Source organism: Cornus florida, unplaced genomic scaffold (genome assembly GCF_030987335.1).
Source record: "Cornus florida cultivar Cherokee Brave unplaced genomic scaffold, ASM3098733v1 CherokeeBrave_3.0.0_Hap2_Chr04, whole genome shotgun sequence".
In the NCBI taxonomy this organism is placed as follows: Eukaryota; Viridiplantae; Streptophyta; class Magnoliopsida; order Cornales; family Cornaceae; genus Cornus; species Cornus florida.
In genome coordinates this window covers 24,448,205-24,469,776 of record NW_026775574.1, presented here as the reverse complement: position 1 = coordinate 24,469,776, position 21,572 = coordinate 24,448,205, and the positions used below count along the sequence as shown (strand labels likewise).

The 21,572-nt window shown below is 32.1% G+C and overlaps 2 long non-coding RNA genes across 7 annotated transcripts; both read right to left on the bottom strand.

Moving 5' to 3' along the window:
- Positions 1-496: 496 nt before the first annotated feature.
- Positions 497-3,984, bottom strand: LOC132303010 (uncharacterized). 4 transcript variants are annotated; one of them, XR_009481045.1, is made up of 5 exons: positions 3,655-3,984; positions 2,808-2,873; positions 2,502-2,554; positions 1,231-1,501; positions 497-1,110 (listed from the first exon to the last, which is right to left on the bottom strand). It is a non-coding gene; the product is annotated as an uncharacterized LOC132303010 (long non-coding RNA). The 4 variants fall into 4 exon arrangements; XR_009481043.1 differs by having other exon boundaries at positions 1,231-1,523; positions 3,659-3,981; XR_009481042.1 differs by having other exon boundaries at positions 3,659-3,979.
- A 3,144-nt stretch (positions 3,985-7,128) lies between these two features.
- LOC132303008 (uncharacterized) lies at positions 7,129-10,463 on the bottom strand. 3 transcript variants are annotated; one of them, XR_009481039.1, is made up of 4 exons: positions 9,596-10,463; positions 8,991-9,099; positions 7,804-8,081; positions 7,129-7,680 (listed from the first exon to the last, which is right to left on the bottom strand). It is a non-coding gene; the product is annotated as an uncharacterized LOC132303008 (long non-coding RNA). The 3 variants fall into 3 exon arrangements; XR_009481038.1 differs by having other exon boundaries at positions 8,991-10,461; XR_009481040.1 differs by lacking the exon at positions 8,991-9,099 and having other exon boundaries at positions 9,596-10,461.
- Positions 10,464-21,572: the final 11,109 nt, after the last annotated feature.

Sequence of the window (21,572 nt, the reverse complement as noted above, 5' to 3'; positions counted from 1 at the left end):
ATTCAATCGAACTAAATTCGGTGGGGGCAGGAGGATAAAGATTTTCAAGGTGAAAAAATGAGTTAATCATGGTTTATGGCTATTTCAAGGTGTAATATCAATTTCACAACTTCAGTATTAGTAGAATAGATCTTGCAGACTTGTACCCTATGCTTTCCATAATAACTCACACACCAGTTTTAGTGGGAAATTCCCAATATGAATTTTTTCCTTTTTTATTTTTATTTTTTTTTAAGTAAAGTTCATTTTAAGCATTGCTCCCCTTCTTTATTTCTTTTTCCCCTCGGCATCACTGAGAATAAATGTTTTTAGGGCCAAAAGAAGCCTTTCAATACCACCCCAAAAACTGCTACTGCCCAATAACATCAAGAATCAATATTAAGCAAAATTACCATTAAGCTTGCATCTATCTCACATAAGCCATTAACATTAAGCTGCTAACATTCATATCCATAATCAATATAAATTTTCAAGCCAAATGAAAGACATGCTAGTCTCACACAAACAACCTTTAAACTATATTTGCAAGCAATCTTTAAGGTAGAAATCAATAGAATGTTTATAAAATGGTTCAAGATATATTTCAGGCCAAAAGAAATACATACCATTAGTTTCACATAAGCTGTCAACGCCCAGATTTTTGAACAATCATAAATAAATAGAGATAGCAAACAATACCTTAAGCCAAAAATTCTACGGAACAACGACCTCCTTCCTATTGCTTAAAAGAAAAGAAGAATAAAAAATAACATATACACTTTTTTTTTTCTTTTTTCTTTTCCCTAGTTGGTACCCACACACATATGCCTCCACTGAGGTTCGAACCTCTGACTAGGGACCTGATACCGCTAAGTTACATGCCTGTTGGTAACATATACTCATTTAAGCATACATTTCCACTAAAGTATAGATTAACAATAGAAACCTCAATTTCTTTGTAGATGTCAATCATCGTGTCCTGTTTTTGAAGGGACTCCTTCATCAGAAGATTCATTTTTGCATTCTGATCCTTTTCACTATTATAAGATGTCATCCACACTCCAATTTGTAAACCCAATGAACCAAGTCCCACTACCAGCAATCAGACTATAAGCTTGAGCATCATATCTTCTGTGGAACATTAAAACAAGAAAAAAATTCACATTACTTATGAAAAAAAAAAAAACTCAATGCTTTGCCAAAACCCTTTGGTGAAACTTGATGTGTGAAACCAGGGGAGAGAATTAATACCCCTGTCCTTTCGGAAATCTTCATAATTAGCCTTATAGTCTGACTTGGTTCTTTCGCCTTCAGACTAGGAATCTGAGGAGTTTTTATCTCCTTCAGTTAGTAGAAGTTTCAGATGGTGGAGAAGGGACGACTTCTACAACTGGAAAATGGACGACTTCTGCAACTGGGACTGGGGAGAGGTCTACTGAAGCTGGAGATGGGTCATCTTTACCCTTGAATTTTCAGTTAATTTCAAACCTTCTTTGTCCTTATTATAGTTCCCCGAGCCGAGCTGACAGAAAAGAAAGGTAGGCCTGAACATCGAACCAAGGGCGGATCCAGGATTTCTCAATGGGGTGGACTAAATCAAAATATATCTAAGTCTAAGTATAAAGTTACAAACATATATATATGTATATATGTATGATATATGTAGTATCATATTAGATTAGTAAAGTACGTTATAAATATATAATATTAACTATTGTCTCTGTATGTAACTTTGAGTGCACTAGAGCTTTCCATTGCATTGTTGTACACTTCCTAGATCCGATGCATGAAACAAGCCAAAAGCTCACAACCTGATCGCTATCGTACACTTTTGTGCCCTCAACCATATATCTTTCTCTCTACAAGTCCATTTCTATAGAAGTCTCCCATGCCAATATTAGTCAAGACGCTTAGAGAGCTTATTTTGTCCTAAGTTGCGTAATTCTTATTAGTGGACTCTCTGTTGTTTCAATTTCAACATTTCAAAAGCTCTGTCAATGCTCAAACTGATAAAGTTAAATTAAAATTACATAGAGTCTTCTTTTTATTTTTCACAGATAAAATTAGGGTTTAGAGAGATGAAAAAGAAGGGCGCCCAAGTAGATGAATCATATTACACACTATTGTTTCAGAATTTCAGGAACTGAAAAATCGTGTGTGAAGTGACCAAAGATTCTTGTAACTAAAAGAATTAGACACTATGCTCAATAATATGTCTTCAACTCTAAATTTCATTTAATTCTAAGTGCTTCGACTTAATTTGAGTATATCAACATATTATCAACATCATTAGCCGCCATCACTAGAGTCAACGTTGACATCAACATCCTCATAACGTTGACATTAACATCCTCATCTGAATCGTCATCTAGAATCATTTAATCCTTTTGCATAGATATACATTTGATTAAGATAAACTGAAAACAGGCTTCCTATCATAATTAGTCATTTTAAAACCAAAATCATTGCTACAACAGTAAGGGGATTTATATAATTCAATTAGCTAGGCAAAAAAATCATACCTTTTTGCCTACTCCACCCATTTCCATCAACTCTCTTCTTTCAGAAAAGAGACCTATATTAATAGGACAAAAGATGAAAAGTTTTAAAAGCGTTAATAAACTTGTAAAACATATATTCTAAAATTGAAAACTAAACTTCCTAATCTTCCATTAATAAATTGTTCGAAAATCACATCATAACAATATTATATATATGTATGTAGAAACCGAAAAAAAAAAAAAAAACAAACAAAAAATCAGTATATAAAACATAAGCAATAGCTAAAAATGCCAATTAAAATTTAGAAAAAGTTAAGAGTTTGTTACCTGATGATTGAGGAGGCATGTTTCTTGAACCTTGTTCTTGCTAAATGTTAAGGCCCAATGCTAAACCTAAAAATAAGAAAACAATCAAGTTGTGAGGAAGAGGTTTCACTTTTGCACTCATAACGATTAAAACATCGCCATCTAAGTACTATCTGTATCATGTATCAACCCAACCCAACCCAACCCAATTATGCTTCCAGTCAAAATGTTGGACGCCTATCCATAGAAAGAGGTGTAATTACGGATAGGTGTGATTAACACATATTATACACAGCTCTTATGTTAAATTAGTCCAATAATAAAGTACAATGCATTAGTTTAGGAATAATCTTCAAAATTAACAAATCAATATCATGATATTCTGCATTCTAATAACAAAAAAAATAATAATAATAAATCAAAAACCAAAATTTGAAAAAAAAAATATGGCAGAAATATTGAATATATTCTTTGTGCATTACACAGATTATATTTCTATGTGAAACAAAACATCCACGATTTCTCAATGGGGTGGGCTAAATCAAAATATATCAACCAAACTGAACTGTTGTTTAATTCAATTTTAGTTAACTAACAATGTATCTTTAGACAACTGACTGAATAAGTCATAGAAAATCCTATTTGGATCATTAATAAAAAAATTACCAATTTATTTCTGAACAATTCAGAAGTATTTTAATTTTCAAGAAGTAACTTTAGAGCTTTACCCTATATTAAGTACTTTTGCTTGTCAAAGTTTGCAAAACAAGAATTACAGAGCTTGATTAGTTGATTTAGAAAAAAAAAAAAAAATTAAAACAAAACCCATACATACAAGTTAGCAGTTACAGAGAGAGAAAACCCATACATACAAGTTAGCAGTTGCAGAGAGAGAGGGGGGCAAGCTTGAGAGTTGAGAGACAGCCGCTGAAGCTTGCGAACGGCGAACCCGAACTGGAACAGCGGGAGATGGAAACTGAAAGATATGGGTTTTGATTTTTTGAACAATCTCAAATGATATGCCGGTAATAGGTTTTGAACTTTTGATTCTTGCAGATAGATAAACTGAAATATATCGGTTTTGAACTTCTGATTCTTGTAGATTTTGTAGTTTGCAGTTGCAGAGATAGAGAGAGATAGAGAGGGAGGGAGGGGGGGAAGTTCAGAGTTGAGAACGAGAATAGAGACGGAGGCGATTGGGGAGGCTGAAATGATTTGCCCTAAAAATACTTTGTTCTTTGTTGACCCATCTTCCATGGGCCTATAAATTTTGAGGCCCTTGGCGACCGTCTTTGTAACCTTAGGTCAGAGGCCCTGGACTCATTCAGATTGGGCCTTTATTTTAGTATGTGTGTGTCCACTTATTCATCCTCCCTATCTATATAGGCTATCAGAGATGACCACTTCTCCTTATTCCCTTCGTATAATTCAAAAGTACAGTTAGCTCTTAGAATAAACTTTTGTTTACATAATTTGAAAATGTTTATAATAATTTTGTTGATCCACATCGAGGAGCATATAATTTCACTAGGCGACCTTCGTATCACTTTTTTTTTTAATATATTTGTTTAAATAATGCATTATCGTCTTTAGGTCAATGGACTCACACTCAAATTCAAGGAATGACATTATATATAAACAAGAAATTTTCTTAACTTATGAATAATCAACCAAAACTTTTCAAATTAAAAAAAATTAACATAATAATCAACACAAACTTTTCAAATTAAAAGAAGTTTTAAAGTATATTTATGAATAAGAGAAGTTAAGGGTAATATTTATATATGTCTAACTTGTTAAGAAATTTGGGTTCTTAAAGTTTCTTTTGATTTTTGGTTTTACAAAAATGGGTATAATCAATTTGACCTTATCCATCAATAGCCTCAATTAATTTGTTTGATGGTGACATTTTCAAATCGATTATACTCATTTTTGTAAAACATCATAAGTGGAGTGTGCATCTCAGGTTTTTTTTTAAGATTATTAATGTCATTTCGATCTTTCTATATATATGTATAAGAGAAAGAGTACATATACATATATATATATATGTATAAGAGAAAGAGTATATCACAAAAATATCACAATACAATATTTGAATTTATTTTTGGACGACTCCAATAAATAATACGTGTCCAAAATAATATCAATAAGATAAAATTATATAACCAGAGCTACTACCAAAGTTTGACAATAATAAGAATCATGGTTATAATCCTAAATTTCACCTATTAAAAGGAACAAAGCCTCTCCATTCTCAACCACAAATCTCTATCTTTCTAAAGACAATAAGGAGGGAATAGCGAGTGTCTCCCTCCCCTGTAAGAACCCAAAAACACACCTCTTTCTTCAAAACCGAAGCATGGTAGAATTGATAATTTAAATGTTGGATAAGAGTGTTGATAGAAAGTCCTCTGATATTCCTTTTTATATCACTTTGAAAATTTTCTACATCCTTGTATTATTATTATTATTATTATTATTATTATTATTATTTTAAAGCAAAAGGAAAAACTAAAATATTATGAGGGTTATTTGTCTAGGAAAAAAAAAAAAAAAAACACAAAAATTAGAAATTAATTAATTTTTATAATACTATTATTCAACATATGTATATAAATAAAAACTCATATTTATATATAACCGTGTCCAAACCGCATCCGTCTTACTTTTTAAAATTTTAGCATGTCGCATCCGTGATACATGTCTAATTGCAGAGAAGTTTCATTTGCAGGCTATCTGAGAGAGTAAAGAGTAAAGAGTGCTCTTTCTATTAATAATTCAACATAAAGAGGTGCTAAAAAAAAACCCATAAAGAGATTAATTAATATCTCTGTACATAATGGAAACCAATTCTGGCAACAATCACATGATCACATCAGTTTGGTCATTGTAAATGGCACAAATATTAATTAATATATAAGATTGGATTCAAACTGTATATCACACATCCAGACACAGGAAAACAGAAATGAAGAATTACAAGGAAAGCGAAATTAAAGAATTTACATCAACCATATCAATGGATGGAAAAGCATATAGATAATTATATATATATTTCTGTAAACTTTCATTAATCCAAAGAAATATAAATATAATCCAAGAGAAATTGATTGAAATAAAACTAAAATAGAACATCTAAAAGAGTTATAATGAGAAGTGTACAACAAGATGAAACTGTCTTGCTATTCAAGTAAATTGGTGTAAAATCTAAAAATTAAGGTGCACAATCTTTTAAAAATTAGACACCAAAATGTAAAGACGAGCGCTGGTTCTTCGCTTGAGTGGAAACAAGAGCCCCATACCGACCGACACCTTTATTCTAGCCGATAACCTAAGGCCAAAGATCCCCTATCGGAACATGAATCCCCATTCTGAACCCTTATCCATATTACAAAGACACAGGATATGGGAAATTCAATCGAACTAAATTCGGTAGAGTAGGAGGATAAAGGTCTTCAAGGTTACATTTTAAGCACTATTCCTATCTTATCTTCTTTTTCCCACAACATCACTAAAAGAAATGCTTTTTGGGGTCAAAAGAAGCCTTTCAGTACCACCCGAAAAACTGCTACTGCCCAAACACTTCAAGAATCAGTATTAAGATATATTTAACACCAATTAGAAAATTACCACAACAGCAACCTAAACAGAAATTGTGGTTACCTCTTACACAGCAGCCAGAAAGAGAGGGGGGGAGGGACATAACACGAGCACACAATAAGATCCCGCATCAGAACTTGAATCCCTCGCCCATACAATGAGATTCCGAACCCTCATCTATCTTATAAAAACATAGAGGATATAGGAAATTCAATCGAACTAAATTCGGTAGGGCAGGAGGATAAAGATTTTCAAGGTGAAAAAATGAGTTAATCATGGTTTATGGCTATTTCAAGGTGTAATATCAATTTCACAACTTCAGTATTAGTAGAATAGGATCTTGCAGACGTGTACCCTATGCTTTCCATAATAACTCACACACCAATTTTCGTGGGAAATTCCCAATATGAATTTTTTCCTATTTCATTTTTATTTTTTAAGTAAAGTTCATTTTAAGCATTGTTACCCTCTTATCTTCTTTTCCCCATCCGCATCACTGAAAATAAATGTTTTTTAGGGCCAAAAGAAGCCTTTCAATACCACCCCAAAAACTGCTACTGCCCGATAACATCAAGAATGAATATTAAGCAAAATTACCATTAAGCTTGCATCAATCTCACATAAGCCATTAACATTAAGCTGCTAACATTCATATCCATAATCAATATAAATTTTCAAGCCAAATGAAAGACATGCCAGTCTCACACAAACAACCTTTACACTATATTTGCAAACAATCTTTAAGGTACAAATAAATAGAAGGTTTATAAAATGGTTCAAGATATATTTCAGGCCAAAAGAAATACATACCATTAGTTTCACATAAGCTGTCAATGCCCAGATTTTTGAACAATCATAAATAAATAGAGATAGCAAACAATATCTTAAGCCAAAAATTCTACGGAACAACGACCTCCTTCCTATTGCTTAAAAGAAAAGAAGAATCAAAATTAACATATACTCACACACACATACCTCCACTGAGATTCGAACCTCTGACCTCCCTTTAGGAAGTAGGGGCTTGATACCGCTAGGTCATAGGCCTGTTAGTAACAAATACTCATTTAAGCATACATTTCCACTAAAGTATAGATTAACAATAGAAACCTCAATTTCCTTGTAGATGTCAATCATTGTGTCATGTTTTTCAAGGGACTCCTTCATCAGAAGATTCATTTTCGCATTCTGATCCTTTTCACTATTATAAGATGTCATCCACACTCCAATTTGTAAACCCAATGAACCAAGTCCCACTACCAGCACCAGACCGTAAGCTTGAGCATCATATCTTCTGTGGAACATTAAAACAAGAAAAAAATTCATATTACTTATTGAAAAAAAAATAAAACCTCAATGCTTTGCCAAAACCCTTTGGTGAAACTTGATGTGTGAAACCAGGGGAGAGAATTAATACCTCTGTCCTTCCGGAAATCTTCATAATTAGCCTTTTAGTCTGACTTGGTTCTATCACCTTCAGACTTGGAATCTAAGGAGTTTTTCTCTCCTTCAGTTTTAGTAGAAGTTTCAGATGGTGGAGAAGGGACGACTTCTACAACTAGAAAATGGATGAATTCTGCAACTGGGACTGGGGACTGGGGACTGGGGAGGGGTCTACTGAAGCTAGAGATGGGTCATCTTTACCCTTGGAATTTTCAGTTAATTTCAAACCTTCTTCGTCCTTGTTATTGTTCCCTGAACATCGAACAAGGGCGGATCCAGGATTTCTCAATCGGGTGGGCTAAATCAAAATATATCTAAGTATAAAGTTACAAACATATATATATATATATATATATATAAGACCTTCAAAAACCTATCATTTTGAAATGCTGAATGAGATTTGGTGTCAATGGCCAAAGCTGCACTATCCCGAAGCCACATACATAAAACATGGTCACTATGTGACTAAAAAACCTATCATTTTGAAATGTTGAATAAGATTTGATTGGTTTGGTAAGTGAAGAAACCCTATCAATATTAAGAAGGTCAAAAGCATACAGAATTTTCAAAGGGGCCTTCTATAAAAATACGTGTGTGTGTGTATAAAAGATCTTGCTTGCACGAAGTAAATTTGTGAAGTTATGATTTACAACTCACTGCTCATTAATTTATTTATAAAATTTCCATTGAACAGTTTAGGTAAGATATGGTTTGTGGTTAATGAAATGATTAACAAGTATGCACAAATAAATAAATAAGTCAAATTTGGTCATGATCTAATGGCCTAGTGTTAATAAAGGAGGCAAGAAATAATTTTCATGTCAAAGAAAAGATAATAATAATTGACTAAAAGCTTATAATCATGAATATCGTGTTCTAACATTTGGTTAATTAAACAGATAATGTAGCTTGCAATTCGAGCATCTCACAGGACAAAAAAAAAAACACTAAAAAGCCTTCAAGAAATTCGGTAAGAAGAATTTGGAATAACTTTCTAGAATGGTACAATTATTGATCTATAATTCAATGAAAAACAACAATAAAGCCAGCGATGGGGCAAATTTAGTTATACAATAAAATTTTTCCAAAACATTGGAAAAAAAAAAAAAACAATTATTAAGATGTGACAAGAACAAACAAAAAATGTAAAATGCATCGTACCTGTTTTTTTTTTTTTTCCCAACACCGCCCAATCCAATCAACTTCTACCTTTTTGTGGTTGGGAATTTTTTTTTTTTTTTTCCCTTGTAATTGGGAAATTTGGTAGCACCTAAATTATAAAGATCAAAGAATTAAATATTTGAAAGCTAGATAGCACAAACGAGAACATTAATGAAAAGGGCAAAGAAGAACAAATACAACAGATAGAAAAGGGGCGTTGTCAAATTTAAAGAGAGACTAGTAAATAGTAAATTGCTTTAATCTCAAGTGAATGCACTCGTGACTGGTTGGTGTTACACTTGATTGACAGTAACACACTTCGCACCTACTAGTCAAAGACAAACGGTCAGTCTTGACTGGCCATGTAGCAGGGGTTGGTTCACAAAAATGTCCGAGCTCGGCTCCAGCTTCCCCATGAATGTCAGAGCTCCGCTCGATTAGGTAAACAACGTCAGAGGAAAAGATTTTGTGTGTGAAATGTGTACATTCACACACACACACACACACACACATATATAGAACAAGATATTTCGTGTGTATATGCATGAACATTCATATTATATATAATCATAAATTCAAACCTAGAACAATAAATCGCCACTAACCTCCACCATCAGAATTCACTTCTCGTTCAGCCATCCAAATGGAGAGGTGCGAGATCGCGGGAAATATGGCGTAGATAGAGAGCCAGAGGGAGAGGGAGAGGGAGAGGGAGAGGGAGAGATGGAGACTCGTCTTCGCCCGCGTGGAAGAGCACGTTACCTATCTACGCGCAGCTAGGGTTAGGATCAGTTTGGTGCAATGGAAAAGGGAGGAATGGAAAGGAAAGGTGACGGAGGGTGATTACAAATTTGTGTTTATCATAAATGGTTGGAAGGAAAGGGATAATTTGGGAAGGATAACACAAGGCATAAACAGTAATTTTTGGGAGGAAATGGAAAGGAAAGGGAAGGAGAGGCTTGATGTATTTATGATGCCAAATTTACCTTTACAAAATCAAGATTACACCTAATTTTAGTTTGCAAAACAAGAATTACAGAGCTTGATTAGTTGATTTAGAAAAAAAAAATAAAAACAAAACCAATACATACAAGTTAGCAGTTGCAGAGAGAGAGGGGGGCAAGCTTGAGAGTTGAGAGACAGCGGATGAAGCTTGCGAACGGCGAACCCGAACTGGAACAGCGGGCGATGGAAACTGAAAGGTATGGGTTTTGATTTTTTGAACAATCTGAAATGATATGCCGATATGGGTTTTGAACTTTTGATTCTTGTAGACAGATAGACAAACTCAAATATATGGGTTTTGAACCTCTGATTCTTGTAGATTTCGTAGTTTGCAGTGATAGAGAGAGAGGGCAAATTCAGAGTCGAGAACCAGAATAGAGATGGAGGCGATGGGGGAGGCTGGAATGATTTGCCCTAAAAACGAAATGACTACCTTTGTGGCCTTGGGTCAGGGCCGGCCATGGGGTTATTTGTCTTGGGCCTTTATTTTAGTCCGGTGACTGAGTTGACTTGGACCTGATTGAGTGAATTAATTTTATTAATAATAATTTTTTTGGGCTAAACTAAAATTAGTATAGTTAAAAATATATATTTTTTTTGGAGTGGGCTCAAACCCATCCCGACATCCGCCCTTTTCCAATCCATTCACACAATTACTACCAGTCAAACTAATTCTAAAATATTAATCAACACGTTATATACTCCAATATAACAATTTTCAAATATATTAGCATTAACATTTTCAAGCCAATAGATACAAAATATATAAATGTATGGTTTGGTTGTGCCTAAGGGCATGTTGATTGAAGTAGATTCTTTTTTTTTACCAATTCAAGCCCCTTCCCAAATTGTCCGAGCGAATTTTTTTCTCTAAATATTAAAAGTTATTCATTCATAATTTTTTATTATTATTACAGATAGCCTCATTTATAAGTTTTTAGTTAAATTAGAACTTGTATCAAGCAATTTTATTTGATATTGGTAGAATTATTTTTTTTCCCAGACATATTAGTAGATCTTATTAGTTAACTCTTTAATTTTATCTGTCCTTTTTGTTTTAGTTTATTATTTAAATAATATTTTAATTTAAAAAATTTACTTTATAATTTTTTAAAAATTTATAATTCTATTTTATTAATTTCGAGTGTAATTAAATCAATTAGAAAGTTTAAGTGTAAACTTAAAACAACAACAAAAAAAAAAAAAAAAAAGGAAATGTAAAAAATATATATATACTCGCTGGAGACATTCTTTTGCGGAGTCAGATAGTATTCGTAGTAAATTTTATAAAAGTGAAAGGCTTATTCTAAACTAACAAAATATTTTTTTCTCAAAATATTTCTCTTGAAACTTGAATCAACTTATCTTTATTTTTCCATATTTTTGGCCCTTTGTGTTTAATTTAACATTGATGCTTCTAGTTGGTATGCAAATTGAAATCATCATGTCATTTTGAATTTTTTTTTTTCCATGTATATATATCATCAGTAAAGTTAGTTGCATGCGTTTATTATTTAGGTTACATTCATTCACCAAAGTGTTTTTAGGTTTTTAAGTAATCATGCTTATTTGTAACATATTCACTAAATTTTGACGTGATAAAAATAAAACGTACTGGGATTTGTCATTAGTGATCATGCTCAAGCTCAAACCCAACAAGCTCCTATTGATCAAGTGCAAGTGCAAACATCGACTGCGGCATACAAGTCCACCGGAACCAATGAGCTTGATAGTGATTTCGTCAAAGTGATTAGGCGTTTGGAAGCAAATATTAATCAGAGAATGGACAAGCTTGAGGGTAGGGTCAACAGTATTAAAGGTCAGCCATGACTGAATGAATTTTGAAAGTTTTGGTATTGTTTGGACGTAAAATATTTTTTAAAAAATAAATTTTTATTTTATGATATTTGATTGTCGTAAAATATTTATAAAAATATATATATTAAAATTTAATAAAAATAATTTATTCATAAATTTTCAACAAGTTATTTTATATGTCTCACCCGATAGACTCAACTTTAACCTTGACATAAACTTTAGTCAAATACCGACAAAATAAAAATAAATGAATATTTTACCTAAAAAAGAAAAATATTTTTTTAAAAAAATATTTTACCTCAAAATAAATGAAGCCTTACTATATTTCAAATTACATACAGATCACATGAAAATGATGGACAATTAGCTAGAAAACTTATAAATGAGACCTTTATAATAAATAATAAAACTTTGAAAAAACCTTCGGATGAAATACTTTTAGTGTTTAGAGAAATGATATTCACATGGAATTTAGTAATTTACTTTTTCTTTTTTTCCCAATGATATCGATAGCTTTCATTAATTAATTCTTTAGTTTTAACCTTCCCTTTTATTTTAGTTTATTATTTAATTATCTTTTACCTTATAAAAAATTTAATTCTTATAATTTTTATGAAAGCAATATCTAATGACAAGCCCTATGAATGTGTAAACCATAGTGGAAGCAAAAAGACAAATGACAAGCCTAAAAAGGCTAAAATAGATTTTAAAATCTATAATGATACACAAATTACTAAAGAGTGCACTAGCCAGAGAGCATGAATACTAAATTTAGTAATTTTTCATCTACAACCATCCGATTGATACAAGGTGAGACCAATAGATAAAGGAAAAGAAGAAAAAAGAAAAAAGAAAATATTCACGTTTCAAGGGAAGAAGACATACTGTTTATGGAGCCATTTACTTGCCCTAAAAAAAACACAAATTAAGATATAAGACACATTTTACCAAATACTACAATTGTTCCAATAGATATAGCCATATACAAATTATAAACATAATATAAGAACAAGTATTAATAGAAGCCGTCAACAATGCGAAAAAAAATCATAGATAGAAACAAAAAATTGCTAAACATCCCTCAATAGAACAAGGAAAATTATTAAAAGTTGCAATGATATCATTGATTATTTAACATGCACCTTTAGATGATAAAAGCGAAAACCAAATAAATCCAAATCTATTGTATATCATTATAGATAATTTAGAAAAAGAAAGTCCAATGAAAAAAAAAAAAATAGAAGAAATTAAAAACTTTGATGTTGCATAAAAGCAATGTCAATTACAAAACTAACACATGAATCATTATAAGGATGAAAGTGTTGGAGTTGCTCTGCACAATCAACCAGATTTGATATTAGTTATTATGGCGGAAACGCAAATAACAACACTATTCGAGGAATAATCACAAGCAATCACAAAGAAAAATCACACACAAGAATACAAGATATACATGGTTCACCCAAATCTCCATGGAACACATCGAACAAATTCACTATGAAGATGAAGAAGAGTATAATTACAATGGAGAATTTTCTCTCAATCTCTCTGTTGCTCTTTCTTGTATTGGCACAAATTAATCATACAACACGTGTGATTTCTTTATAACTCTCACATCCCCTAAAAACTGATTAGGGTTGATATTTATAGCTCCATACAATGGAACCCAACTTGTCCCAATCGGTTCAACTTGTTGCCCAAAAACTTCTACAACGTTCTGCCACTCTTGAACCAGTATAGAAAAGTGGCTACCGGTTCCCACTAGACAGTGGTTGATCTCAATGTTTCCTTGATTTGGCTATCACTCAGTGGAACCAGTACCAAATCTCTGAATCGGTTCCAACTCGCCAATAGCCAAAAAAATATTGAAATCATTATCTCCACAAAAAACACAACAATCTCCCACTTGGAGACTGGAGCACTTGTAAACCCATTCCATCTTCTTCTCATGCATGTCCCATGAATGTCGGTATGCTCTTCTCTATCCTTAAGCAAGAAGACCGACTAAAGTTGTGCACAACTTCAGTTTCTCTTTATGGTCACTGTCTTGGTCAACATGTCAGCCGAATTCTTGATGCCAAATATTTTCTCAAGTGTCAACACCCCATCTTCTAACAAAGATCTGATGAAGTGATACCGAAGTCCTATATGCTTGGTCCTTGAATGAAATGCTGAATTCTTTGCAGATGAATTGCACACTGACTATCTCTGTGCAAAACATTCTTCACCTGTTTAAATCCCAACTCTGTCAACAAATCTTGTAACCAAATCATCTCCTTACCGGCCTCTCTTATCGCCACATACTCTGCCTCTGTAGTAGATAGCGCTACAATCCTCTGTATTTGCGAAAGCCAACTAACTGCAGTTGTACCCACCATGAATACATGTGACGACCCTGGTTTTTCAAGTCAGTGTGTCCTGCGATGACCCGTAAGATGACCCGAAATGGATCCGGAATGTGGAAGCGAAAACAGAAATAATGTCTCTAGGGATATACGACATCCCTAAGACGCCATGGTGACCTTCCATGAAGTCACGAAACTCAAAAGAATAAAATGCGGAAGCTAAGATTATAAAATGGGATGGAACTTGACCAGGGGTAAAATGGTATTTCCAAACAAAACTGGATGCAACTAAGCATACCATTAGATAAATAAGGAAAAATTAATAAATCTAGACTCAAGAATCACTTGATTTGGAATCCGGAAGAAGAAGATATGAAACTCCAAAGTTTCATAAAATTAGACTTTTCGGGTTTCAAGTATATGCAGGGCCTGCACAGATTTTTGGAATTCAAATAAAGTTTTGAGGGTTTAAACGACATTTTTTTGAAAAAAAGTTATGAAGAAACTCCCCCCCCCCCCCCCCCCCCCAAAAAAAAAAAATTATGTTTTCTACATGACCACTTCAAGAAAAGTTTTTATTTTTCAAGTAAAATACCCGAAATACCCCTTAGTTCGCGCACCAAATTTTCCAGATCTGCGAGTTGTTTTCTGCGTCAAAATGATTTTTTATTTTTTATTTTTTTTGTTTTTGTAAAAACACAAAGAAGAAACCCCCCCTAAAATCATGTTTCCTACCGAGCTCCGAGGAAGAAAACGAAAAAAACACTGTGAAATATCCAGAATGCCCCTAGATCAGAAAAGGGCAAAAACTCTAAAAAAAATGCAACTTTGCACCAAGTATGCATTTCACCCTAAATGCATTTCTAGGCTGAAACGAATATGCAAGTAAGCACAATAAATGATTTCAAGTGCGTAGGAATGGTCTGCGGCTCCCGAGAAGACCCGATACAAAATCCGACCCCCCGACGGCCAAAAAAGGCGAAAATGCACATAAAAAGGGAAATTTGAAACTTAAAATTATAAAATGGTTTCAAATTACCGCTTGGCCCTTGGCCACACTTCATACATGATTAATGAGACCCTATGGAAGAATAAAAATGGAATTCGTACACCCGACGCAAACATGGTGAGGCAATGACTTGTCATTTTTCTATTTTTTTCATAATAAACATTGAAAGTGAAAATGCATAGAATACAAATTAGATGTCATTGGCCTATGGCCTCATCTCATACATATCAAATATATTGAAAAGAGTGTACTTATGTACACATTATATGTTTAGATCAAATATACACATTTTGACATATAAGGCTACCAGTGGTATTTCAAGCCAACCTTTACAAGAATTGAAACATTCAAGTTTACAAATCATCCAAGCATAATGAGAATCTCAAACCTTGATTCCTGTACCTAAAAAATGTCTCTACTACATAGGTGAGTAACATAAAGCTACTTGTAGGAGATGAGCATGCAAAGACCTGGCGTTTTACAAACTTGTTAAGTTGATACAAATCCATTCATATGGTCATGCCATCTAGCGTCTATGTCAAAGGTGAGACTCAGAGAGCATCGATCCTAAGCTACCTAGAGTATTCTTAGCATAAACCACATCATTCATGCAATTTAAACAACATAGGAGCATGCGGTACACGCAACAAGACATTCAATATACAAGTATACGTACGCAAGTATACAATCAAAATTGAAATGCACTTAAGACAAGTATACAAGATACAAGTATACTACGTTATCTAGAAAGTAAAACATCAATATACAAGTGTACATACTAAGTACATTAAACAATATTGAAATTTAAGAATGACATATATATTCAAGTATACATTTCTAAGTATACTAAGTAATGTTGACATACAAAGCATACAAGTATACAATTCCAAGTATACAATGCAAGAAATGAAGTATCATGCATCCTAGCACAAGTTAAAAGCAATCAAAGATTACAACTAGGAATTGAATGCGAAATCAACAATTAGTGAAAAGACAAAGGACATAAGGTCTCAATGACCAAGCAAGTGGTTCGGGTTACTAGCCTGCAAGGTAATACCTAGTGGGCAACTAAACCCGGAATAAAACCGTTATATTGGTTATTTTGGGTTACTAGCCCTCAGGGTACCACCCGGTGCGCACTATATGAAATAGAGGGAACTCTTATCCCCCGTACTAGAGTCATACCCTAGCCGTAACAATTTCCAATGTCCATACAAGCTTTCCAAAAATCATTAAGTTGTGCAACAAGTATTTCACATATACACAATGCACCAAAATCAATTACTATGCACAACCAAGTCATGGAATACATACAAGCCATGCCTTAAGCATTTAAAGCTACAATGGCATATTTAATGTCATACAAATAAAATGTGAATACTTACAAGTTAAATCATAACTTCAACTCATGAAATACTATCATGTAATCATATAACGAGTTCCAAACTACAAATTAAGCAAGAATACTACATCAATGCCTAAATACCTCAATGGAAGCATAAAAGGGAAATTAATTAACTTAAGTAATTAATTTCTCAAGATTACAAAGCAATTCTAAATGTTTTACAAATCATATATGTCAAAGGTCATATCAAGGCGTATTTTAATTTTATGATACAAGTTAGTCCTACACTATGCATCACTTGGTGAATTAAACTTCATATAAGAAAATAATTAAATAAAGTATTCAAGGCTCATTCAAATATTCTCAATTCAAGATATGTTAATGAATATATCAAGGCATACTTTAAAATCATATTACAAGCTAATTATACACTAGTTACAACTAGGTAAATTAAACTTAATGCCAAGAAAATAAATAAATAAAGTTTTCGAAACTTATTCAAATATTCTCTATTTAATATATATGATAGAACATGCCAAGCTCATCAATAATATCAAGTCAAAAATCCAATTGAGTGATTAGAACACTTAGAGTAAAATTAATTAATCTTCTTTAGATTTTAAAATAACTACGAATATTCTCAAATTCATCTATGTTAAAGACCATACCGAGACCTAATTTAATATCATATTACAAGTTGATTCCATGCTAGTTATAACCATGTGAATTAAATTTTCATACAAGTGAAAGATTAAATAAAAGTTGCAATACTTATTCAAATTCTCCCAATTTAATATATGTCAAAGAACATACCATACTCAATACATATATCAAGTCAAATGTCAATTTAAATGAATGTAACACTTGAATATAAATTAATTAAACTAACTAATTAATTTATCTAGAATTTAAATTAACTTCAAATGACTCCAAATAATTATAGGTGGGTAATCATATATATCAACTCAAAAACTTAATTAAGTAAGTGGAACAATTAAATAGAAATTAATTAATTTTGAATCATTAAATATCTAGATTTTAAAATAACTCCAAATGACTTTATACTAATACAAGTTAAAGATCAAGTCATGGACTTTAAAAAAATCATGTCATAACTTAATTTCATGCAAGGTACAACAACCTACTAATTTAAAAATTAAGTAGTAAAAATAATCAAAACACTTAGATTATAAACCTAAATCACCCCTTACCTCACAAGAGGATTGTTCTTCTTGAATCCAAAGCAAACGAAGAAATTTTACAATTTCCTTCAAAGGTTATATAGAGGAAGGTGAGGCAAGTATTTTGTGTTCCAAGCTTTTTAGTCAAAGGTGAGTGGAAGGAGATCAAAACCAAGATTTTAAGCATAGGTTAATGGTTTTCTTCAATAGTGGCTAAGGTTTTATGTGAGGAAGATAATGAAGTTAAAATGATGTAAAAATGAAATATTAATTCGCTTTGGTGTAATCCTCGACTCACTTGGTCAAAACAAGTCAATTACACCTAATCTTGCACCATGCCTACACACACACAAAAGCTAGACTTTAATTGGGAGCTTACACTTGTCATTAATCCAATGGTTCATTATAGGCTTAATCTAAAGCCTACACTTGTCAACAATCCAAGCCAACAAATTCACCAATGCTAGGCCAACAAGTGAGTGAATCTCCACCCTCTACATGTCATCATTCAAGGCTTCCAAGTGTTAACCAATGAGATGCTTACAAGTGGCCCAATGAGAGTGCGACACTTGTCACACTTTTCGATAATTACAAAAAGGTCCTTTTCAAAAATATCTATCAAAATAAATTACAAAAAGGTCCCTAAAAAGAAAAATAATTATTTTTCACAATTACGAAAAAACCCCCTATTTATAGTAAAACCCTAAAAGTGGCCCAAAGGGGCCCCGCCGGGTCCAAAAAAGTGGAATCTACGCATAGGCGCTCAAACGTAATGAAAAAGAACTGAAATGAGAAAAAAATGAATAACGAAAGAAATGGCGTCAAAAACCAAGTTCCGTGCAGGAAGTTTCGACGCTAACTAGGGCTGAAAACCCTAAAACTGAGGAAAACGTCTGGAAGGAAATTCTAAAAGTCCACGACTTGACGGAATGTGAAAATGAATCTTGTACGATGATCTAGGCTCAAAATGAGGTATTTTGTAATAACTTTCGTTAATTGCACAATGGCCCCTCCAAGAAAGGATAACTACGTAACTGGCCCAGAATGGAGATATTTTCTTAAAAATCCTCGAAATAAAATATCTTCAAAAGATATTTATAAAAGACACCTGATAAGCACTAAAAAGTGCACATTTATACTCCTTAAGTTTGAATGTTCTAGGACCTTATTCTATCTTATTTTTCCATTTTAGTTTAATTTCATGTTATTTCCATTTTCAAGCACTTATCCCCAACATAAGTCAATAATTAGAGCATTAAAAGAAGCAATCTCAAGCTTAGTGGAAGAAAAGGAGCAAAGTGGAAGCGTGTTGAAGAAGCCTACTTCGATCGATCGAACAAAGCTCCGATCAATCACACTGTAATACCCTTAATTTTAAAAGGATAGTCTCGGTATTTATTTTTTTATTTTAATTGTATTTTTAATTATTTAATTGATTATTTGACTAATTGCTTATGTGTTTAATTGAATTAAGTGTTACTTGAGTATTTGATTATGTGTCTATATGTTATTTGTATTTGTTTATGTGTTAATTGTTTAATTAGATTATGTGCTTAAATGGTGTTTTGATTAATTGTAAATTAAATGTTTTATTTTTATTTTATTATTTTATTTTATTTTTCTTTTATGGTTATGGTTAGTAGTAATGGGCCAACCAATTGGATCACATGGACTACTTGGATAGGAGGTTGGATGGGTAAGGATTATTATTCATGGATAGTTGTGTGTGTGTGTATATATATATATATATATATATTATATACATATATAAAAGGGAAAGTAATTTTATAGTAACTTGTTAGTAATATTTAATCTGATATATATGTTTTATATTTAAATAATAAAAATATACATAGATTTGATACGTGTTATGTTTTAAGTTACTTTATAATATTATGGTAACTTAAGTATTATTGGATAATTCATTAATAAATAATGGGTAATTTATTAATTACTTTTATGGTAATTTGGGTAGTAATATTTAATCTGATGTATATGCTTTATATTTAAATAATAAAAATATACATAGATTTGATACGTGTTATGTTTTAAGTTACTTTATAATATTATGGTAACTTAGGTATTATTGGATAATCCATTAATAAATAATGGAATGAGTATAATTTATTTATTTAATAAAGATATACATAAATTATATACGTAACATATTTTATTTACCTTTTTAATATTAAATTTTTTTTTTTTTTAAGTTGACTTGGATTGGGTAAATGGTTAGGGTTATTTTATTTAGCCTATAAATATATAGTTATAGGTTATAAAAGAGGGTTAGAAATATTTACGTGATATATTCTAGAGAGAGAGAGTTAAAAAAGGAAAGAGGAAAAGGAAGGAAGGAGGAGAAAAACCATGTAGAGAGAAGATCAAGGAAGAAGAAGTTTAACTAATGATCCGAAAGTTTAAGGCAAGTTCTTCTTCTATCTCTTTCCCTTTGATTCGTGTTTCTGTACATGCCTAGGAAATTCCAGGATTTATTAAACACATAAAATTAAATAATTATGCATGTCTAATTGGATTAGAACATAGGTTTTATGAATTTGGTTCATATCTATTCTTGTGTTATGAATTGATAAATGCATAATTTTGATTTGATTTCTGGTGTAAATTTTTACATGTTTAAATTATGTATTTTTCATATCTGTGGAATGATGGAATGTAGAAACATGCCTAAGATTCCTAAACATTAAATAGGAACTAGGTTTGGGTTTAAATAAATTTAAATAGACTCAATCATAATGATGCTTGCAATTTGAATGTTTTAAACAAACGAATGGATTTAATCTTTTAAAATATTTTAGCAATTGAGATTAAATGTGTAGGATGAATTGAATATGGAGAATGCTTATTTGACGGTATAATAAAATATCATCATGTATAAGATTTAGTTTGTGTAGGATATATGATATAGGAAGCTTAAATAAATAATAACTCATTCCTATTTTGTGATAACTTGATATCATATTATGATAGTTATTTCTGAATTGTTTAATGTATTTCCTTAATTGTTACATCAATTGTTGGATTGTGTGGTTTAATGCACCGGTATGGGACGGTGGCATTCTACGGATTAACTTATCAGTTAAGTCCTACCTATTTTTATATAAAGGAATTGATTAACTAAAATGTTAAGTCCTACTTATATTCAAGTCAGGTCAGCTGAATAAGTTGAATGACTTATGGAGGATTAATTTATTGTATAAGGGAATGGATTAACTAAAATATTAAGTCCTACTTATATTCAAGTCAGGTCAGCTGAATAAGTTGAATGACTTATGGAGGATTAATTTATACTGGATATGATGGTTAATAGATTATATATATATAAGTATGGTGCCATGATATGAGCTTGAGTCTCAGGATCAGTGGTTAGGGCGTGTATATCGCCAGGGATGTGTAGCTAGATATAATGTAGTTGTGTACCCTGGTAGGTTAGGTACTCATGCCCACTATATGTGCGTTTTGTATGTTACCTACTATTCAGGTTGAGACAACCCTATAGTCTAATGAGGTTCTTTTAGTGTGTGTATATATATATATACGGACTACTAGTTATTGTTGGATTGATTAGGATGTATACGTGTATCGAATCTCTGCTTGGACTGTAGTAGAGTAGAACTTGTTTGTGTGCCTGATCCACCATTATTTTTCAGGTGTTCGTCAGGAGTAGAGGTTATTCGTGCTGAGCAGGGATCAGTCTACTTCACTCTTCCAGATTCTACATAGGAGTTTCTTTTACGTTTCAGTTTTCTGATGTAGATAGTTATTGCTGTCACTTGTTCTATTTTGGATTTTTTTCTAGGGGTCCACGCAGTATGGATTCCCGAGTTGTATTAGTAGAGTATTAATTGTATCAAAATGTTT